At 45.6% G+C, this 14601-nt stretch overlaps 1 protein-coding gene across 1 annotated transcript in view; it reads left to right on the forward strand.

Moving 5' to 3' along the window:
- Window positions 1-8719, forward strand: part of prmt6 (protein arginine methyltransferase 6) — a 46369-nt gene extending 37650 nt beyond the window's left edge. The window contains exon 7 of the mRNA XM_079490240.1: window positions 8575-8719. The gene's annotated coding sequence lies outside the window, so the exon portion shown is untranslated. The remainder of the gene's footprint in view (window positions 1-8574) is intronic.
- The last annotated feature ends 5882 nt before the right edge of the window (window positions 8720-14601 follow it).

Raw genomic sequence — 14601 nt, forward strand, 5'->3', positions numbered from 1 at the left:
CGCCACCGAGTGGCGCGCTACGAGCTTGTAGGTCTGCTATTTTTGAAAAATCGTGAAAATAAAATGTATTTATTTTTTTTAAATAATTTGGGGACCCCCTAAAATAATTTGGCGACCCCCCGAGGGGTCGCGACCCACGGGTTGAGAACCCCTGCATTACTTCATTTACAAGAAGTCTACACACAGAGAACATAGAAGTCTACACACAGAGAACATAGAAGTCTACACACAGAGAACATAGAAGTCTACACACAGAGAACATAGAAGTCTACACACAGAGAACATAGAAGTCTACACACAGAGAACATAGAAGTCTACACACAGAGAACATAGAAGTCTACACACAGAGAACATAGAAGTCTACACACAGAGAACATAGAAGTCTACACACAGAGAACATAGAAGTCTACACACAGAGAACATAGAAGTCTCCACACAGAGAACATAGAAGTCTACACACAGAGAACATAGAAGTCTACACACAGAGAACATAGAAGTCTACACACAGAGAACATAGAAGTCTACACACAGAGAACATAGAAGTCTCCACACAGAGAACATAGAAGTCTACACACAGAGAACATAGAAGTCTACACACAGAGAACATAGAAGTCTACACAGAGAACATAGAAGTCTACACACAGAGAACATAGAAGTCTACACACAGAGAACATAGAAGTCTACACACAGAGAACATAGAAGTCTACACACAGAGAACATATAAGTCTACACACAGAGAACATATAAGTCTACACACAGAGAACATAGAAGTCTACACACAGAGAACATAGAAGTCTACACACAGAGAACATAGAAGTCTACACACAGAGAACATAGAAGCAGAGAACATAGAAGTCTACACACAGAGAACATAGAAGTCTACACACAGAGAACATAGAAGCAGAGAACATAGAAGTCTACACACAGAGAACATAGAAGTCTACACACAGAGAACATAGAAGTCTACACACAGAGAACATAGAAGCAGAGAACATAGAAGTCTACACACAGAGAACATAGAAGTCTACACACAGAGAACATAGAAGTCTACACACAGAGAACATATAAGTCTACACACAGAGAACATAGAAGTCTACACACAGAGAACATAGAAGTCTACACACAGAGAACATAGAAGTCTACACACAGAGAACATATAAGTCTACACACAGAGAACATAGAAGTCTACACACAGAGAACATAGAAGTCTACACACAGAGAACATAGAAGTCTACACACAGAGAACATATAAGTCTACACACAGAGAACATATAAGTCTACACACAGAGAACATAGAAGTCTACACACAGAGAACATAGAAGTCTACACACAGAGAACATAGAAGTCTCCACACAGAGAACATAGAAGTCTACACACAGAGAACATAGAAGTCTACACACAGAGAACATAGAAGTCTACACACAGAGAACATAGAAGTCTACACACAGAGAACATAGAAGTCTACACACAGAGAACATAGAAGTCTACACACAGAGAACATAGAAGTCTACACACAGAGAACATAGAAGTCTACACACAGAGAACATAGAAGTCTACACACAGAGAACATAGAAGTCTACACACAGAGAACATAGAAGTCTACACACAGAGAACATAGAAGTCTACACAGAGAACATAGAAGTCTACACACAGAGAACATAGAAGTCTACACACAGAGAACATAGAAGTCTACACACAGAGAACATATAAGTCTACACACAGAGAACATATAAGTCTACACACAGAGAACATATAAGTCTACACACAGAGAACATAGAAGTCTACACACAGAGAACATAGAAGTCTACACACAGAGAACATAGAAGCAGAGAACATAGAAGTCTACACACAGAGAACATAGAAGTCTACACACAGAGAACATAGAAGCAGAGAACATAGAAGTCTACACACAGAGAACATAGAAGTCTACACACAGAGAACATAGAAGTCTACACACAGAGAACATAGAAGCAGAGAACATAGAAGTCTACACACAGAGAACATAGAAGTCTACACACAGAGAACATAGAAGCAGAGAACATAGAAGTCTACACACAGAGAACATAGAAGTCTACACACAGAGAACATAGAAGTCTACACACAGAGAACATAGAAGCAGAGAACATAGAAGTCTACACACAGAGAACATAGAAGCAGAGAACATAGAAGTCTACACACAGAGAACATAGAAGTCTACACACAGAGAACATAGAAGTCTACACACAGAGAACATAGAAGTCTACACACAGAGAACATAGAAGTCTACACACAGAGAACATAGAAGTCTACACAGAGAACATAGAAGTCTACACACAGAGAACATAGAAGTCTACACACAGAGAACATATAAGTCTACACACAGAGAACATAGAAGTCTACACACAGAGAACATAGAAGTCTACACACAGAGAACATAGAAGTCTACACACAGAGAACATAGAAGTCTACACACAGAGAACATAGAAGTCTACACACAGAGAACATAGAAGTCTACACACAGAGAACATAGAAGTCTACACACAGAGAACATATAAGTCTACACACAGAGAACATAGAAGTCTACACACAGAGAACATAGAAGTCTACACACAGAGAACATAGAAGTCTCCACACAGAGAACATAGAAGCATTGTTATGTTTGATCGTGTGCCTGTTATCTCTCCAACATCAATACAGCATGGATTTGCAAACGACAAAATCTTATCCAATAACAAAATATTCTTTAGTTCTGAATAAATAGTGGACCTGGGTGTGAAACGGGTTCATGCAGGTATCGTCACTGTTGGGTAGAAACCATGTATCTCCATATTTATTCCTTTTTTTTGCATCCTTTTATAGTCATATTTCGCAAGTATAAGAAATGAAAAAATCGGCACACCAATTCAGGCTCCCAAGTATCTTTATTTTAATCAGGTAACGTTTCGGGCTGCAGCCCTTCCTCAGACCTTCAAGGAATGAGTAGACAATACATGGGCGACTGTGGCTCAGGAGGTAGAGCAGGTCGTCCAATGATCCATGGGTCGGCGGTTCGAATCCCGGCTCCTCCTGTCTACATGTCGAAGTGTCCTTGGGCAAGACACTGAACCCCAAATTGCTCCCGATGTGCTGGTTGGTACCTTGCATGGCTTCCGCTGCAATCGGTGTATGAATGTGTGTGTGAATGGGTAAATGTAATGCACAATCTATGTAAAGCGCCTTGGATAAAGGCGCTATATAAATGCACCATTTACCATTTACCATTTTACCATTTATACATGTATATATATAGCAGTGTGACATACCACACCTGTGGCCCATCAACCATCAGTCCCAATCACTGTCAGCGATCAGGTGACATTGACACAAGTGATATGTACAATACAAGTCTCAAAGTATATCCATTGTATAAGATATAATAAACACCCACATGTACAAAATACAATACATTCATATTTGTCCTAAATATTTACAGACATTGTATTCTATATTTCGTAAAGTATAGCAATTCCACAGAGGAGGAGCTAATTACACATGAGTATATCTGTTTAACTGCAAAACACACACTATGTTCATTGACCGGCGGCGTTCCCCAGGGATCTATATTGGGATCCCTGCTTTTTCCTCTCCTCCTCCTTTTTGAGCTTGTGACTAAAACGATAAACATTGGATCCATTCGAACGCAGGTTTTATTTGTATTGTTCTTGAAAAGGTGATGACGTTGCATGGATTGGGTTTCCATCCAACTGCGAAATTATTTTATACACCACACAGAGTGAATGATCAGATGTTCCCTGTCTCTAATCTGGACCTAATTAGCCTAAATCAATCGCGTACAGAATACCCCCCCCCCCCCCCCCCCCCCGTGACAAATGAACATTAACCCATTTTTGGCGGGAACCCCTTTTGGTGTTTTAAAGCTATTGAAAAATAGCAGATCTACAAGCTCATAGCGCGGCACCGAGTGGCGCGCTACGAGCTTGTAGGTCTGCTATTTTTGAAAAAATATATATTCACATCTGAATATATATTCTTTCAGAGTTTCAGTTTTTAAACTCAAATCTTTGCTTCTGGGCCTGGAACAACATATCTTCAGATGGGGGTCGGCGGCATATTACATATAATTTTTGGGGTCCTTGACATGAAATATTGAGAACCACTGATACAGAAACAAGAGGTTTTTCAGAAAAAAATACATTTTAAAAAAGACATTTTTTAAATTTTCGACGTCAGGCCTACATGGGTTAACGTCCCGGATTCGTCTTCCGTGGTTGTCTGAGTACGGTGAATATAGTTGCCTCGTTCGACATGTTAAGTGTGACTGTTATGTGCTGAAGTCAGGAGGGCAGGGGGTCCCAGAGGGGAGGTTCCCAGGGCCAGTTAAACTGGCCCTGGGAACCTCCCCCCCCCCCCCCCCCCCCCCGGGACCCCCGCCCTATCATTGATTAATCAATACCGCTAATGCACACGGTGATTGAAATCATATCCACCTCGTGTGGCAATTTTTACAGGGTTGTCGTTTACAAAACGAGTGATTAGTTGTATTGATATTTTTTTCATTTGTCTTAAGTTGTAATGCTGAACTACTCTCGTCAGCAGTCCTAACACTTTGAGGGCTTTAAATTGTTTAATCAAACAATCGACTCTGCTTATTACGCTAAACCCGCTATTTGTTTTATGTGTTTAATTCGCCGTATTTTAATAATGAAAAAGAAACTCCGGCTTTGTCGCGGACCTGGTGACGAGGCCGTCACGTTATGACGACGAAACCGGAAACCAAGTCAACCTCTGGGCTGCTAGTAACCTGACTCCGCTGCTGATTGGCCAGGCCCTTTTGTGGCAGTGTACTCTCTGCTGCCCCATCTGGCGGAGTCAGGTTAGGCTTGAAAGCTGGAAATGCTTCAGCGTATGCTCTAAAGGTAATAAAACAATATCGGCAGCGTAGAATATTGGATTAAATAGCGGGTAGCGCGTATTTAGCAGTAGAACTGTTTTAAGAGTATAAAGGCATATACAGTTTTACTCACCGCAGTGGTTGGGAAAACTACAACATGACGTCACTGAGCCGCGATGATAAAACTACAACATGACGTCACTGAGCGGCGATGATAAAACTACAACATGACGTCACTGAGCGGCGATGATAAAACTACAACATGACGTCACTGAGCCGCGGTGGTAAGAGACTCACCGCTCACCCAAACACATCTCTCTGTTTTTACTAAAACTACAACATGACGTCACTGAGCCGCGGTGGTAAGAGACTCACCGCTCACCCAAACACATCTCTCTGTTTTTACTAAAACTACAACATGACGTCACTGAGCCGCGGTGGTAAGAGACTCACCGCTCACCCAAACACATCTCTCTGTTTTTACTAAAACTACAACATGACGTCACTGAGCCGCGGTGGTAAGAGACTCACCGCTCACCCAAACACATCTCTCTGTTTTTACTAAAACTACAACATGACGTCACTGAGCCGCGGTGGTAAGAGACTCACCGCTCACCCAAACACATCTCTCTGTTTTTACTAAAACTACAACATGACGTCACTGAGCCGCTTGGTAAGAGACTCACCGCTCACCCAAACACATCTCTCTGTTTTTACTAAAACTACAACATGATGTCACTGAAGCCGCGGTGGTAAGAGACTCACCGCTCACCCAAACACATCTCTCTGTTTTTACTAAAACTACAACATGACGTCACTGAGGCGCGGTGGTAAGAGACTCACCGCTCACCCAAACACACCTCTCTGTTTTTACTAAAACTACAACATGACGTCACTGAGCCGCGGTGGTAAGAGACTCACCGCTCACCCCAAACACATCTCTCTGTTTTTACTAAAACTACAACATGACGTCACTGAGCCGCGGTGGTAAGAGACTCACCGCTCACCCAAACACATCTCTCTGTTTTTACTAAAACTACAACATGATGTCACTGAAGCCGCGGTGGTAAGAGACTCACCGCTCACCCAAACACATCTCTCTGTTTTTACTAAAACTACAACATGATGTCACTGAAGCCGCGGTGGTAAGAGACTCACCGCCCGAATGTACAATATCGCACTGCATTTGTGTCGCGTAACGTATAGCGGCTGTGAATCTGCAATCTGAATGAAAGCAACTCAGTGCGCTCCCCTCACTTCACGCAAGTGTGATTTCCCCCCCCCAACATGACACAAAACATGAAAAAAGGAGAAACACCAATAATAATAATAATAATGTTGCTTCTGTCATCACCACAGTTCAATTTAGGCCATTCTAAAAGTTCTCGGCTATAATCTTTGTCTGATATCTGATAGCACCTCGGAGAGGCTTCTGGTTTGCGATGCTGTTTGTCAGACAGACTTTGGAACATAATATTGCACATGTTCACCCTCAGATTCAGGGGCTCATGTTAACACTCCACCCTGGACACCCACAATGGTTATTAACCCACCTGATTTGTGTCGCCTCACAGCACTTCAACCACTTTAACTATTATTTTAAACTTTACCTGTTGAAAAATAGCAGATTTACAAGCTCATAGCGCGGCACCGAGTGCCGCGCTATGAGCTTGTAGATCTGCTATTTTAAAAAAAATCGTGAAAATGTGGCGCACATCTTTGAATTAAGCAATATTACACGAGAGGGTGTGGGTTAACGTGATTATTGCCACGACAGTGATGCGGTAAGGAACGAGACAAAGTCGAGTTCCGCAAGCATCACTGAAGTGGCATGGGAAAACAGAGCAGCTGAATTCTTTGTTTTGATTAGGTGGTGAATGGTGCTGGTTTAACCCACGGCTAGAAGGCTGTTTCAACCAATCAGATTGCTTCCTCGAAACGACCTGTGGTATAATTAAGCAATATTACACGAGAGGGTGTGGGTTAACGGTGATGCTTGCGGAACTCGACTTTGTCTCGTTCCTCACCGCATCCCTGTCGTGGCAATAATCATGTTAACCCACACCCTTGAGTGTAATATTGCAATTATACAACAGTTACCCTTAAAACTAAGAAAATCGCTGAAAGAATATATTTTTTTAATGACAGATGTAGTCACTACGACCACAAATGTCCCAAGAAACTAGCTAGCCTAGCCACCGAGTTTGCTAGCGCTCTGGGAGAACAGAGCAGCTGAATTCTTTGTTTTGATTAGGTGGTGAATGGTGCTGGTTTAACCCACGGCTAGAAGGCTGTTTCAACCAATCAGATTGCTTCCTCGGAACAACCTGTTGTATAATATATATTCTTTCAGAGTCAACGTGTTTTTTTGTTTGTTTTTCTTTTGCTATAGAAACAGACTGTATCATATATGAGTGACTGCCTGTCGCAAACAATACAGAGAAACCTCCCTGACAATAACGCAGAGACAGCTTGTTTATTTTTGGACCACAGTGCTTATATGAGACTATTTAAAGATGAGCCCCATGTTGTTCTCTATAGAGAAATTACTTTCCGTGAACCAGGGGAGTCGAGGGGACGAGCGAGTGACGTCAGGACTTCAGGGGAGTCGAGGGGATGAGCGAGTGACGTCAGGACTTCAGGGGAGTCGAGGGGATGAGCGAGTGACGTCAGGACTTCAGGGGAGTCGAGGGGATGAGCGAGTGACGTCAGGACTTCAGGGGAGTCGAGAGGATGAGCGAGTGACGTCAGGACTTCAGGGGAGTCGAGAGGATGAGCGAGTGACGTCAGGACTTCAGGGGAGTCGAGGGGAGGAGCGAGTGACGTCAGGACTTCAGGGGAGTCGAGGGGATGAGCAGGTGACGTCAGGACTTCAGGGGAGTCGAGGGGATGAGCGAGTGATGTCAGGACTTCAGGGGAGTCGAGGGGATGAGCGAGTGACGTCAGGACTTCACGGGAGTCGAGGGGATGAGCGAGTGACGTCAGGACTTCAGGGGAGTCGAGGGGATGAGCGAGTGACGTCAGGACTTCAGGGGAGTCGAGAGGATGAGCGAGTGACGTCAGGACTTCAGGGGAGTCGAGGGGATGAGCGAGTGATGTCAGGACTTCAGTGGAGTCGAGGGGATGAGCGAGTGACGTCAGGACTTCAGGGGAGTCGAGGGGATGAGCAGGTGACGTCAGGACTTCAGGGGAGTCGAGGGGATGAGCGAGTGATGTCAGGACTTCAGGGGAGTCGAGGGGATGAGCGAGTGACGTCAGGACTTCACGGGAGTCGTGGGGATGAGCGAGTGACGTCAGGACTTCAGGGGAGTCGAGGGGATGAGCGAGTGACGTCAGGACTTCAGGGGAGTCGAGGGGATGAGCGAGTGACGTCAGGACTTCAGGGAGTCGAGGGGATGAGCGAGTGACGTCAGGACTTCAGGGGAGTCGAGGGGATGAGCGAGTGACGTCAGGACTTCAGGGGAGTCGAGGGGATGAGCGAGTGATGTCAGGACTTCAGGGGAGTCGAGGGGATGAGCAAGTGACATCAGGACTTCAGGGGAGTCGAGGGGATGAGCGAGTGACTTCAGGGGAGTCGAGGGGATGAGCGAGTGACGTCAGGACTTCAGGGGAGTCGAGGGGATGAGCGAGTGACGTCAGGACGTCGGCGCTCTATAGCGAGAGAACGTGAACACCTAACTGTACCCGTCACTTTCGTTTTTTAGCCACTTTCCGGAGGTGAAGAAGAAGAAGACGCCACTCTGTGGGGAAATCAAGCGGACGCGAGGAGAGGATCCTCTGCAGGGCGGGGCTCGTCTTCCATCGCCACGGGAACCGAACGCAACGGGACCGGGACTCTCTCTCTCTCGCAGCGTGCAGGGCGTCTAATCATGGCCTCCCATTCATCCTTGTATATGCTAATGATGATGATACTGTGAATAAGCCAATAGGATTTAATTCCCACAGCCGGCCGGTTTACAGTAACCAATATTTCGCTCCAGCGTCTCCTGAGACGGACAAATTGGAAAACATGCTGTATTGACCGAAGCTAATTTGGTAGGGAAGCCCCCCCGAGAGGAGGGGGGGGGGAGGGGGGAGGGGCTGTGGGGGGGGGGGGGGGGGGCTGTGGGGGGGTGACCATTTGTCATCATTATTGTTAGTATCATGGACCCTTCCTTATACTCCCTGATCCCAGAATAACTGCTTCCGACGACTAATCGCAGCAGTGTTGTGTTTACACGCTGCTACGCTTATCTGTGTATAGGTGCTGTGATCTCTCTATGTCTCTCTCTCTCTCTCTCTCTCTCTCTCGTTTTCATTCTGTCTCTCTGTCTCTCTCTCTCTCTCTCTCTCTCTCTCTCTCTCTCTTTTTCATTCTGTCTCTCTCATTCTCTCCTGTCTCTCGGTCTCTCTCTCTCTTTCATTCTGTCTCTCTCTCTCTCTCTCTCTCTAATATCTTAATCTCCTTTCTTGAACACTGATCCATGGGCATGTAATGATTCACTGAACTATTCAAATCACAATACTAGGTTCACGATACAATTTTACACAATGTTTCTAAACGCAAAATGATATTCCAGAAAAATGACAGTATTTTTACTTTATTTCTCTTACACAAATCCAGTATTTTCGTTCTTGTAATTGTCTTCTCTTATCCTCTTTTCAATACAGTAGTGAATGAGAGAAAATTTTTCTTTTCATCAATTGTCACCAGTTTGAATGGATTTACGATACGATATGTTGTTACATGCCTACTGTCTGAGTCACTGAAACATATCATTGTTATATTGTTACATACTGTCTGAGTCACTGAAACATATCCTTGTTATATTGTTACATACTGTCTGAGCCACTGAAACATATCATTGTTATATTGTTACATACTGTCTGAGCCACTGAAACATATCATTGTTATATTGTTACATACTGTCTGAGCCACTGAAACATATCATTGTTATATTGTTACATACTGCCTGAGACACTGAAACATATCCTTGTTATATTGTTACATACTGTCTGAGCCACTGAAACATATCCTTGTTATATTGTTACATACTGTCTGAGCCACTGAAACATATCATTGTTATATTGTTACATACTGTCTGAGCCACTGAAACATATTGTTATATTGTTACATACTGTCTGAGCCACTGAAACATATCCTTGTTATATTATTACATACTGTCTGAGCCACTGAAACATATCATTGTTATATTGTTACATGTTGTCTGAGACACTGAAACATATCCTTGTTATATCGTTACATACTGTCTGAGCCACTGAAACATATCCTTGTTATATTATTACATACTGTCTGAGCCACTGAAACATATCCTTGTTATATTATTACATACTGTCTGAGCCACTGAAACATATCCTTGTTATATTGTTACATGCCTACTGTCTGAGTCACTGAAACATATCATTGTTATATTGTTACATGCCTACTGTCTGAGTCACTGAAACATATCATTGTTATATTGTTACATACTGTCTGAGCCACTGAAACATATCATTGTTATATTGTTACATACTGTCTGAGCCACTGAAACATATCATTGTTATATTGTTACATACTGTCTGAGCCACTGAAACATATCCTTGTTATATTGTTACATACTGTCTGAGCCACTGAAACATATCATTGTTATATTGTTACATGTTGTCTGAGCCACTGAAACATATCATTGTTATATTGTTACATACTGTCTGAGCCACTGAAACATATCATTGTTATATTGTTACATACTGCCTGAGCCACTGAAACATATTGTTATATTGTTACATACTGTCTGAGCCACTGAAACATATCATTGTTATATTGTTACATGTTGTCTGAGCCACTGAAACATATCATTGTTATATTGTTACATACTGTCTGAGCCACTGAAACATATTGTTATATTGTTACATACTGTCTGAGCCACTGAAACATATCATTGTTATATTGTTACATGTTGTCTGAGCCACTGAAACATATCATTGTTATATTGTTACATACTGTCTGAGCCACTGAAACATATTGTTATATTGTTACATACTGTCTGAGCCACTGAAACATATCCTTGTTATATTATTACATACTGTCTGAGCCACTGAAACATATCCTTGTTATATTGTTACATGCTGTCTGAGCCACTGAAACATATCCTCGCGGCTCCATTGTCTCTCTGGGTGAACTGAACACAAACGGAGTAAATCTTCAGCTGAAGTGTCTCTGCGTGTCTCTATAAGAAATGCACCGAGGCACGAACCCCACACACACACACACACACACACACACACACACACACACCACACCGAGGCACGACTCCATGGACCCAAACGCAACCAACGGGGACAGAGCTCGACGCAGATCGTGTTACTTTGAGAAGAACGTATAAATCCCCAAACGCTCACAGAGGCACGTAAATCCGAACCGGACTGCCAGCCAACCTCCCCCCCCTCGATCCGCAATCAAACCGAGGCATGCAGAGAGACATCTCTTCTGACACTGTCTGTGTCTGTGTCTGTGTCCGTCACTGTGTCTGTGTGTGTGTGTGTCTGTCTGTCTGTCTGTCTGGGCCTGTGAGCAGCACGTGGCACTACAAATCCACCAAACTGTGAAGGCGCACGGCGGTCCCTTATTCCTCTTCGGGTTAATCCCTTTTCAATATCGTGCACTTTGGGGATTATGTTATGCCCCCCCGATGTAATTCCTCTCGTGTTGTTTTAGAAGTCTCAATCTGGAGGAGTGGAGGTGTAGTGGGTTCACAGAGAGCTGAACCTGATGTCCTGGAGGAGTGGAGGTGTAGTGGGTTCACAGAGAGCTGAACCTGATGTCCTGGAGGAGTGGAGGTGTAGTGGGTTCACAGAGAGCTGAACCTGATGTCCTGGAGGAGTGGAGGTGTAGTGGGTTCACAGAGAGCTGAACCTGATGTCCTGGAGGAGTGGAGGTGTAGTGGGTTCACAGAGAGCTGAACCTGATGTCCTGGAGGTGTAGTGGGTTCACAGAGAGCTGAACCTGATGTCCTGGAGGAGTGGAGGTGTAGTGGGTTCACAGAGAGCTGAACCTGATGTCCTGGAGGAGTGGAGGTGTAGTGGGTTCACAGAGAGCTGAACCTGATGTCCTGGAGGAGTGGAGGTGTAGTGGGTTCACAGAGAGCTGAACCTGATGTCCTGGAGGAGTGGAGGTGTAGTGGGTTCACAGAGAGCTGGACCTGATGTCCTGGAGGAGTGGAGGTGTAGTGGGTTCACAGAGAGCTGAACCTGATGTCCTGGAGGTGTAGTGGGTTCACAGAGAGCTGAACCTGATGTCCTGGAGGAGTGGAGGTGTAGTGGGTTCACAGAGAGCTGAACCTGATGTCCTGGAGGAGTGGAGGTGTAGGGGGTTCACAGAGAGCTGAACCTGATGTCCTGGAGGAGTGGAGGTGTAGTGAGTTCACAGAGAGCTGAACCTGATGTCCTGGAGGAGTGGAGGTGTAGTGGGTTCACAGAGAGCTGAACCTGATGTCCTGGAGGAGTGGAGGTGTAGTGGGTTCAGAGAGCTGAACCTGATGTCCTGGAGGAGTGGAGGTGTAGTGGGTTCACAGAGAGCTGAACCTGATGTCCTGGAGGAGTGGAGGTGTAGTGGGTTCACAGAGAGCTGAACCTGATGTCCTGGAGGAGTGGAGGTGTAGTGGGTTCACAGAGAGCTGAACCTGATGTCCTGGAGGAGTGGAGGTGTAGTGGGTTCACAGAGAGCTGAACCTGATGTCCTGGAGGAGTGGAGGTGTAGTGGGTTCACAGAGAGCTGGACCTGATGTCCTGGAGGAGTGGAGGTGTAGTGGGTTCACAGAGAGCTGAACCTGATGTCCTGGAGGAGTGGAGATGTAGTGGGTTCACAGAGAGCTGAACCTGATGTCCTGGAGGAGTGGAGTTGTAGTGGGTTCACAGAGAGCTGGACCTGATGTCCTGGAGGAGTGGATGTGTAGTGGGTTCACAGAGAGCTGAACCTGATGTCCTGGAGGAGTGGAGGTGTAGTGGGTTCACAGAGAGCTGAACCTGATGTCCTGGAGGAGTGGAGGTGTAGTGGGTTCACAGAGAGCTGAACCTGATGTCCTGGAGGAGTGGAGGTGTAGTGGGTTCACAGAGAGCTGGACCTGATGTCCTGGAGGAGTGGAGGTGTAGTGGGTTCACAGAGAGCTGAACCTGATGTCCTGGAGGAGTGGAGGTGTAGTGGGTTCACAGAGCTGAACCTGATGTCCTGGAGGAGTGGAGGTGTAGTGGGTTCACAGAGAGCTGAACCTGATGTCCTGGAGGAGTGGAGGTGTAGTGGGTTCACAGAGAGCTGAACCTGATGTCCTGGAGGAGTGGAGGTGTAGTGGGTTCACAGAGAGCTGAGCCTGATGTCCTGGAGGAGTGGAGGTGTAGTGGGTTCACAGAGAGCTGAACCAGATGTCCTGGAGGAGTGGAGGTGTAGTGGGTTCACAGAGAGCTGAACCTGATGTCCTGGAGGAGTGGAGGTGTAGTGGGTTCACAGAGAGCTGAACCTGATGTCCTGGAGGAGTGGAGGTGTAGTGGGTTCACAGAGAGCTGAACCTGATGTCCTGGAGGAGTGGAGGTGTAGTGGGTTCACAGAGAGCTGGACCTGATGTCCTGGAGGAGTGGATGTGTAGTGGGTTCACAGAGAGCTGGACCTGATGTCCTGGAGGAGTGGAGGTGTAGTGGGTTCACAGAGAGCTGAACCTGATGTCCTGGAGGAGTGGAGGTGTAGTGGGTTCACAGAGAGCTGAACCTGATGTCCTGGAGGAGTGGAGGTGTAGTGGGTTCACAGAGAGCTGAACCTGATGTCCTGGAGGAGTGGAGGTGTAGTGGGTTCACAGAGAGCTGAACCAGATGTCCTGGAGGAGTGGAGGTGTAGTGGGTTCACAGAGAGCTGGACCTGATGTCCTGGAGGAGTGGAGGTGTAGTGGGTTCACAGAGAGCTGAACCTGATGTCCTGAAGGAGTGGAGGTGTAGTGGGTTCACAGAGAGCTGAACCTGATGTCCTGGAGGAGTGGAGGTGTAGTGGGTTCACAGAGAGCTGAACCTGATGTCCTGAAGGAGTGGAGGTGTAGTGGGTTCACAGAGAGCTGAACCTGATGTCCTGGAGGAGTGGAGGTGTAGTGGGTTCACAGAGAGCTGGACCTGATGTCCTGGAGGAGTGGATGTGTAGTGGGTTCACAGAGAGCTGGACCTGATGTCCTGCAGGAGTGGAGGTGTAGTGGGTTCACAGAGAGCTGAACCTGATGTCCTGGAGGAGTGGAGGTGTAGTGGGTTCACAGAGAGCTGAACCTGATGTCCTGGAGGAGTGGAGGTGTAGTGGGTTCACAGAGAGCTGAACCTGATGTCCTGGAGGAGTGGAGGTGTAGTGGGTTCACAGAGAGCTGAACCTGATGTCCTGGAGGAGTTGAGGTGTAGTGGGTTCACAGAGAGCTGAACCTGATGTCCTGGAGGAGTGGAGGTGTAGTGGGTTCACAGAGAGCTGAACCTGATGTCCGCATGATTGAATACGCAGAGAAGCAGGCGAGGCGTTCAGACAACGGATACAGGCTTAAAACCTTCAGGACGGGGGGATGCCCTTTTATGGTGTTTTAAAGCATTATGTTATACTTTAGCTGTTGAAAAATAGAAGATCTACAAGCTGATAGCTATGAGCTATGAGCTTTTAGATCTGCATTTTTTTTTAAATGTGGTGCAAATCTTTGAATATATATATATATATATATATATATATTTCAGAACGAATGTTT

This window comes from Electrona antarctica (genome assembly GCF_951216825.1).
Source record: "Electrona antarctica genome assembly, chromosome: 20".
Classification (NCBI taxonomy): Eukaryota; Metazoa; Chordata; class Actinopteri; order Myctophiformes; family Myctophidae; genus Electrona; species Electrona antarctica.